At 37.2% G+C, this 9776-nt stretch overlaps 1 non-coding gene across 1 annotated transcript; it reads left to right on the forward strand.

Annotated features, from left to right (window-relative positions):
- Positions 1–9287: 9287 nt before the first annotated feature.
- Scarna14l3 (small Cajal body-specific RNA 14 like 3) lies at positions 9288–9422 on the forward strand. Its single transcript, XR_005501714.1, has one exon. It is a non-coding gene; the product is annotated as a small Cajal body-specific RNA 14 (non-coding RNA).
- The last annotated feature ends 354 nt before the right edge of the window (positions 9423–9776 follow it).

Consider the following 9776-nt stretch of genomic DNA (forward strand, 5'->3'; position numbering starts at 1 on the left):
CACATATATGGCTCAGTGTCACATAGTATAGTGATCTGTACTATTTCACTTGGTTTTGACTACAATGATACTGAGATTGTTTGCAGTCCCTGTGAGCCTTTATTTCAATTACTTGAATAGGAGGCCAAGAATGTGGAGGCAACAGCTCAGGCACAGACCACATTTACATTGTACAGACACTTCCTTTAAGTCTGGTGTTTGGTTTACAGATCTTAATTCAAGACTCCAGCTGCTTTGAAAAGCACTTAGCAGTGTCTGTCATCTGACATCTATAAATGTGCCATATCTATTACCTCATAGGTTTGAAAAAGAACTCAAAGCATCTTTACTCGAGCTTTGTCTGATGTTTTCTTCCAGAAACTATAAGTTACAGTAGTGGGAGAACCTTGGAATCAGGTGCAGGAGCTAGGCAACTAAGGAATTTATCTGATAAGTGCTTACTACACACCCATGTCATACTCTGCTTTGGGAGCTGGTGGTAAGGCTACTAGGAAAGGACCCTTTCACATCACTAAGGGGTATTTGAAGAGAAGACGACATAAGCAAGCAGCTGTAATTGGGTTCCATGGGTAGAGTGAAATGAGTTCCTGAGGAGGGAACTCCTGGCAAGTGAACAAGAACAAAAAAGAGTCAGTTGTTAGCCAATGAAAGGGGCAGGGAGGTGATGACTCTGGAGAAGTGTCATGCTTCATCAGGAAGAAAAAGTTATAGGAGTCTAGAGAGGAGAATCCCTAAGTAAAAGAGCAGTGTTGGGCAACACCAATGAGTCACTTTTGGAGACCTTTGGACATTTTCACAGTAGTTGGGATCTGTAGTCTAGCTTGAAATTTTATGCCTATCAATGTAATCTAAATGTACCCATGTACATGTGTGATGGTCAGCCTTGATCATCCAGTGGATGGGATTTTAGAGTTACCATAGAAACAAACTACTGGGCTCTCCTTCAAGGGAATTTTTAGGTTCAGTTAATTGAGGTGAGGTGACCCTTCCAAAATGCAATGACATTCCATGACTCCCAGTCCTACACTACAGAAAAAATTTTAACGGAGAAAATGAGTTGGACAGCAGCATTCATCGCTCTGTACTTTGGAATGTAGATGCCATGTGACCAGCTTCCTCAAGGTGCAGCCTCCATGGCTTCCCATCTCAGTGAACTGTATTTCAAAATGTGAGCCAGATAAACCCTTTCTTCCTTAGGCTGATTCGTCAGATGTTTTTGGCATGGCGTCAAGACAAGTAAGTAATACAGGTATCAGATTTAGGTCCTAAAGTTAGAGGTCTGGAGTCATTGGTCTGAGTTTACACATGGAAAAAGGATCATAGTAATAGTCTAAATGAAAGTCTGCAAAACCCCAGAGCAAGACAGTGATGGCACAAGTGCACCAAGGCATGCATAGAAGAGATATTGAAGAGGCAGAATTTAGACAATGGCAGAATTATTGGGTTATTTGATTAATAGATGAATAGATGATCAAATGACTGGATGTTCCTTTAATTCATTCTTCATAGAATAGTATTATCATTAATGAAATGAATTTATAAAATATCTGAAATTGAAAACCATGGATATAGAAAGGTTACTGCCCTAATACTAGTTTCTAGTAACCCAGGCACTGTTTCTAAGGATACTGAACCAGGATATTGTTGCTGTGCCAGGTGTTACTAAGTCTTGGTTCATTGTGGGTGAGGCCTTGTCATGGTGAAGGGATGGACAGCTCAGGATACTGTTTACTAAATCAATAGGAGGCTTTTCAGCATTTTAAGCAACAGGGCAAATGAAAATGAACCCTGGCTATGGCAGAGAGATACAATGACAGACTTTGAAGTGACTGTCTTCCAAATAAGCCAATGTCCCACTAAAGTCACAGCATTACCAAGCACTGTCTGAGTTGAAAGAACCAGGTGAAAAGCAAAAAAGTTGAGAGATGAGCAAGCCAAGTTGCTTTCTGGCTCTGACTTTAATTATATGTGTGAACTCAGGAAGATACATGCCATTTCTGAACTTCATTATTTTCGTTTGCAAAATGGAACTAATAGCATGCCTCCTGCTACCTCCCAGGGATGAAGTGTGGGTCAAATAGCATAATATATACAAAGGTGCTTTGTATCTTGTGAAGCTGTCAGTAAAAGTTGGTTATTGTTATAATGTTAATGCTGTAATTGGAGTTTCCCTAAGCATCCTCAGGCTGTGGAAGGTCTAATGACATAGGAATGACATTAATTTAAGCTGGAATAGAAAGTCCTTGTTCCTGCTTGCTCAGTGGGATCACAGCCCCAGCTGCAGATCCTGAGCACTGACCAAAACTCATAAAGCAGTCCCAGCGTTGCCCTCTGTTTGGCATCTCTGGCACCAGGAGACACGGCTGTTGCTTTTCTGAATTTCAAAGAACACCTTCCCAGAGCCTGCAAGCCATCTCTGAGTGAAGAGATCCTTGTTTCCACCTGTCCTTCCAGCAAATGGAATTGGGTCCTCAATCACTTCTCCCTAAAAGTTCCATCTATGTCCAAACAAGGATCTAGAAGAGCGAATGAAAGCCTCAACTGACGACAACTTGTCTTAAGAAGATCTTTTACAATACTAGAGCCTGGACTCTCTTCCCACCAGATCACTGATACCATGGCCCTAGGTTGATACCCAGCAGCAGTCTTAGAATGCAAGTGATTTAACTGTGTGGTGAGAACAGAATACCCTGTGTCTGAGGAGCCATTTCACTCTGTCAAGCTTCTTCATGTAGAAGTCTTCAAGAACTGTACTGCATGAGCTTCCAGCTTTGGAGAAACTCTCCAGAACCTTAAAAAACTATAGAATCAAGAAAATAGTTGCAGTGAATTTCCCTCGGTTTATTCAATCTATGATGATTGTATGCACTTTCTAAAATGTGAATTTTTTCTTAGTTTTGTTATTTATGTGTATATTTATAATACTATACACAAAGAAATGAATAAGTGTATATTAGTTGTATTTACCTAAAATATTTTACTCATAAGGGTATGATCTCAAATGCCACAATGATGACTACTTTTCTTTGTTATTAATAGCCTTTTATATCTTTTTAAAACTATAAAACTGACAACCCCCCCCAATGGATATTTTTTCACTTTCAGCTAAACTGCTATTCTGAATCTAAGATCCAGAGTATTTTTAAAGTATTCTTAGCTATCACATATTTAAATACTAAACATTCATATGCACACAGAAAAGAATTTTGCCTGTGCATTAAAAATAACTTTAACATTATGGAGTAGGTTTTCTCAGATGTTTCCAATCTGATAGTAAAACTTAAATCTGTGTTTTAGACAAGAAGTAGTCCTCAGCCATAACACATTTCTTTTTTCAGAGTAATTTTGTAAACAGCATGCTCCTTAATTAAACAACATTAAAATGCACAATCTAAGTGACTCATTGCTGCATTTCTCCAGGATTGAGGAAAGTCTGTAATTACTTATAGGCATTTCTTGTGAGTAAGAATTGCACGAGCACTCATACATTTATACACATGAACACACATACACACACATATACACCCAAACACACAGGCACACACACCCAAACACACAGGCGCACACACACATGCACACACATACATACCACGCACACGCACACATACACACACACACACATAAACACCCAAACACACAGGCACACACACACACACAAACACACACACACACACACACACACGCACACACACCACACCACACCTTTCCATCCCACATTTTGAATGATTTAGCCTATGTACAAGTTAAATTGTCAATTCCAAAGGAAAAGCCTGAAATTTCAGTCACATTATAAAATCTCTGAATTTAATTGAAAGGTGGAAAAACATTTCCTGTGATTCTCAAATCAAAACTCCCTTGGGCCTCATCACCAAGCATTTCAAATGCAGCCCTGGGCAAATAAACAAGAAACTTTTGCCAGGCTAGAAGCTCAGCTCTGCTTTGTTTAGGAAGTGATGACTGATGCTCAATTCATTGGCTCACAAGGAACTGCTGTGCTACCTTGGGTCTCCTCTACGTTTCCTTGATAAGCTCCACAGGTTGAGTTCAAAGACATGGAGACTTGGCAGTGTTCTGAAAACATGTCACAAACTATATTAAGAAGAACTTAAGGACCCTTTTTTATTAGCTTTAACAATCTCAGCCATTTTCCCTTGAGTCTGCTTTTTTTGACAGCATATGCTATACTACAGAGAAAATAGTTTTCAGTAAAATATACTCACTGATTTACACTTGCCAAAGAAAATTCAATGAAAGTTGTATAAACTCTTCAAGCAGTTACTTAAATTAGAATGTAAAGCTCTTATGTAGTTTTGGTGGTAGATCCTGAATATAAACTTCATTTCAGTTGCAAACAATTATTATTTTGCATATGACTAACTGCATAATTTTATTCTAACCTAAGTTACATTTTTCTCATTCTTGTCCTTTTAGCTAGCCATGCCTTGATCCTCTTTTGCATGTATATCACATGTAAGAGGTATTTTATTCCTCATCATAATCACCACGATCCACAAGATCAAACCAAGGCTGCCTGCTATATGTGCTAACCCTCGACTGAAGTCTGCAGTGAAAGAACATCACAGGGTGTTCCTTTAGCAAATTTCCAGAAAGTAGATGCTGACGAAGATAAGAATAAATGTTTAGGGTTATTTCTGTGAACTGTTTTGGTCTGTCCCTGTTTTTAACAGGATCAAGCTTCTCAAGAGTTAACCTGTGACTAATCAGGTCAGTCTAGGAAATGCTAAATCTAATCACAGGATCCACTTTCTTTTGTTTTGCTTTTCGAGAAAAATCCATATAATATGGGTTGTACTTGAACTAGGCTTGTAGCCAAGATGGACTGATGGAGTGTGAGAAATAAGTTCAAAGCCAGTCTTGACTACAAAGCAAACTCATGCATACATGGTTCATATACTCCCCCATACTCAATTCACACACATAAACATAAATAAAAATAAATCTTTTAAAAATATGAACCTATTAGAAAACAAGGAACACAGGAGTTACATATGTATTGCAAAGACATAATGAAGCCAAATATTAAATCATGGCAAAAAGAAGGCAAAAGAGTAAAGAAAATGAGAGGGAAATATCTCCCATTTTCCCTGACAATCTACAAGACCAAAGAATGGAATGAAAACCCAAATAACAATGATTGAATATGAGCCCTTATTTTTCATTGAACTAGTTTGTGTACAAAATAGTACTTTAAGCTATTATTTCTTATTTTCTTGATCATTTTTCCATTCAAGAACATGGGAACACATGACATAACATATATATATGTATATATATATATATATATATATATATATATATATATATATGAACTCTCCCAGAACTGGTTATACATTTTTAAAAATAATAATTCAAAACAAATATATCAAATGTACTAGAAATATCAAGTGTGAATCTGAAGAGTGTGAGTCTGAAGAAATATCTCAACAGTTAAGAGCACTGACTGCTCTTCCAGAAACCCAACTATGAGTACCCAGATAAGGTGGCTCATGACCCTTATAATTCTAGTTTTAGGGAATCCAGTACCATCTTCTGGCCTCCTCAGGCACTAGGAAAGCATATGGTGCACAGACATACATGCAGACAAAACACATAAAATGGAATAAAAGCTAGACAAAAGAAATTCCAAAGGCACTAGAAAACTGTAAAAGATGTACTGAGAACCTTTATGAGTTACAGACTAGCACTACCGCAACAACCAACTCTGAAAGCTGACACAATAGTTATATAAGTTACTTCTTTTTAAATAAAGTAAGACACTACCATTAATGAGAATGAGACAAACATGAAGTACAGAATGTATTTAACAATTTGCTTGACTAAATCAGTGAATATTAACAAGAAAAAATCATACATGAAATCTGGGTTTATATGGGCAACCAAAAGAAATAAGGAAAACATCAATTCTGGTCTATTGTGTTAGATTGGTCCTCACTGGGGGATGGGGGTGGTGATAGACTCTTGGCTTAGCTTGTGCTCTGCCTTGTTTGCCCAATTCAACTTTACAGTAGCTAAGCAAGATAGCATATCTCCATTTAACAATAAAGAAGCTTAGCCCCATCTCTAGCTGAAGAGCTATTAACAACTGACAGCTCTTGAGAAAGGGAGCTAGCCCTTACCTTGTTTGACACATCATACATACCTATACAGTCATATTAATTGGGCTGAGTAGGTTACTTTAGTTTTTATAAGGAAAGATTAGGAATTTGGAGGGAGCCATGTTGAGGGTTCCTGAAAAAAGATGGGGGGTTGAATAAGGTCAAAATTCACTGTACATACATAAGAAATTTCAAGAAATAAATAAGAATTTTATTTTTTAAAGTTAATTTTTTAAAAGAAGAAACTGGGGCTTGGATACCGCTCATCTAAGGTTACGTAAGCAGAAAAAGTTAAGGAAGCATGTAACTCAAAATCTGTCTGGCTTGGCTATTATAGACCAGGCTTCTAGTGAGTTCTATTGCCTGTGTGCCATAAAAGAGTATCAAAGCTCAAGATGGGGGCAGGAGCTTTGGAATTTGGTTTAGAATCATTGTTGTCTATCTAAACAAAATAGTTTCGCTTATTACTTCTTTTATACCTGCATGAAATTCCAGTTGAACAAGAACAGCGACAAAAATAATCTTATGGAAAGGAAAACAAAGCCCTTGTGTGTGCTTCCACATCCAGAAGCTCTAAGCTACAAGGGTTGTGTGAAATGAGAGATTATGTTTAGAAACTTTAGATCAAAATATTAAAGAAAAAACGTATAATCTCCTTTATTTCAGAAGTACACAAGAGATTAGATTGAGATATATTCTATGATAAGTAGGAAGCAATTGAAGCATCCAAGGTCCTAGACATCATGGCTATTCAGACATTATTACTCAGTATGGAAGCTTTGGGAAGGCTTTTCAGTGCAGTGTTCCCGGCATTTCAGACAATCTGTAACAAACTATTCCACTATATTTATGAACTATTCTTTTTCTTACCCAACGATCATAAAGGAAAGGATAATATCCCTCAGAGAAATGTGTTTTCCCCCAGAAATGAAAAGAAAAATTTAAATCCTTACAGTTTGAATTTTCAAAATCACAAAACTCTCAGTGCCGCCCGCCCCTGTGGCCAGTGAAAGCAGCAGGGTACAACCTGTTCCAATCTGACTCCTGCCTGATCTACCAAGGACCTGACACCGCACCCTGCTTCTCTTCTGCTGGATACCTTCACTGGTCACTGTTGGGCCACTCAGCTCAAGTTAAATGGAAAAAGTAGAAGAAAGAGGCTTTCTTGAAATTCTTGTCAAGATGCAAATGTATAACCCCTCTGGAATTTCAAAACTTTTCAGGCAACAGCACTCCAAACTTCATAAACGCAATCCAAGCATGCTACCGTGAGGGCCAGTCCTAAGAGAATTTTGCTAAAATTCTGGACACAATTTTTGCTAGGGTCAAATAGGTATCATGTCCTCATTTCTGACCCCGTGTTACTTCTATCTTATCCAGGAAGAGGATGTTGGACTTCAAAGTCAAAATAATAGCTCTTGCTAAGGAACAGCTTTAGAAAGGTAAAGCTCAATGAGGAAAACTATTCACTGGAGGCTGGGGTCAAAGTTTATCTTCTCCCTTTCTGTGACCAGAAGAGAGAAAGCAGACCAAGATATTAAAAACATGTGCTGTGTGGCTGAAAGGAAACAAGTTTAAATGCTAAAGAAAAATGTGGCAGATAGCACTGGCAGGTTTTTTTTTCTATTCCAACTTTTAGGAATGGGGTTTCATATGGTTAGAACTGTTGAAGACATTTTCAAGCCTTTGAGAGTTTTCTGGAGCAGTCAAAAGGGTAAAAAGAGAGACAGAACAATTATGTGTGCATTCAACGAAGCTATAAGGAGCCAAGTTGGTGATGTCAGATGACAATAAAAGAGGGATTAGGACTTTAAGTGTTTCTTCATGCATGTCCAGCATGGCTTAAATGTAGGAGGAAAAGCTAGACTACAGGAGGAAAATATAGCAGAACTATAGAAGTCATGAGAAAGGAAAGGGAATATTTTGTTCTGATACAGACAATATCTTGTTGGGTTAAAACAAAAACTTGGCTGGTGTGATGTCTCACACCTTTATGCTTAGCACTTAGAAGGCTAAGTCAGAAGTATTTCTGTGAATTTGGGGCCAGCTTTGATAGTTACATGAGTTTTAGGCCATCCTGGATTTCAGAATGAGGCTGTGTCTCAACAGCTCAAAGCACACTCACAAAGTTGTTTCTTTCTCAGTTTATATGCCCATGTGCTGTCTTTATATTACTTCCTGAGGAAATATTCAGAATTTCAAAGGTTAATTTGAAACAAAAAGAAATCCTGAAGAGTTTATACTAGCTATTACACTAATGTTCAAGAAATAATGCATTTTGTATCTGCTTACAACTTACATTTTAAAAACAGTCATGTAGCCCACATACTGCAATGAGACTAGTTATGTACCCAGGTGCCAGGTCAGTGGATAGAAAACACACTGGATCAATAGCACTGATAGCTATGTGGAAAGGTATCTCATATCTCTCAAAAACCTAAGGAAATTAATAAAATCTCATAGAGGAAAAACTTCCTAATATTATCTGCTTATGTATACGATTATAAAATTGAAATGGCACCAAACAATGCAATCTCTAAACTAATGACCCACCTTTGGAATAAATGGATAAAGTTTGTTAGCACCTAGAGCGCCTAGGAGGAGTTGTGTGTGTGTGTGTGTGTGTGTGTGTGTGTGTGTGTGTGTGTGTGTGTGTCTGGGTTAGTGTGTATGTGTATGCATATTCTCATATATGTTGTAGTTCCCTATTGTTTTGATAAAGTACAATGAGCTAAAGTAATTTACAGATGAAAGCATTTAGTGTAGCTTATGATACCAGAGGGAAAAGAGTCTATTACTATGGTGAAGATAGCAGCAAAGTGATAGACATGGTGGCAGGAGCAAGAAGTAGAGAGATCATATTTCCAGCCACAGGCATATGGAAAACAGAGAAAGGGAACTGGATGAGGAGCCATAAATTTTCAAAGTCTTCCCTCAATGATATAGTTACTTCATCGAGGCTCTACCTCTTAAAGGTTCTATAACCTTACCAAGCATCACCAACCAAGGATCCATTGTCAAGTAATCTGACATTGTTCATGTGGCATTGTTCATTCAAATAACCACATAGACAGTGTGTATGTCTGAGTGTGTGTGTGTGTGTGTGTATGTGTGTGTGTGTGTGTGTGTGTATATCCTTACAAGAATAAAGATAAAATATTGTATTTTCATGTGACTGTTTCAGGTATTAATTGCATCCATTAGTTGTAAAATGCAATATAGATAGTCACATACAGCAAAACAAATGGTTCTTCCTGAAAGAATCTGTAGAGTTGTCAGATTTTCTGGGCAATGTCTTCATACATAAATAAAAAATTTTAAATTGTATTTTCTTATATATATGTACACACAAAATAAAAGGAGTTCTCAATTATATATGAGACTTTTATAAATTGTTTAAGAAACATGCAGTGATCTGTTCAATAGTAGATAAAAATTACTACAAATTAATTTGAGTTCATATTTTATAGTAAAGATAAAAGGTAGTTTGAGGAAATACACATTATTGGAAAATAACTTCCAAGGAGCTTTCATCAGTAGGATAAATACAGAGATTCACAATGGCAGATCCAGCTATTAATAAATCATTGATCAATTACTATTTTTCCCAAAAGTGTCACAGAGAATTTGTCAACTGTATTTAAGAGTTGACCAGAAGAT

This window comes from Rattus norvegicus, chromosome 2 (genome assembly GCF_036323735.1).
Source record: "Rattus norvegicus strain BN/NHsdMcwi chromosome 2, GRCr8, whole genome shotgun sequence".
Taxonomy (NCBI): Eukaryota; Metazoa; Chordata; class Mammalia; order Rodentia; family Muridae; genus Rattus; species Rattus norvegicus.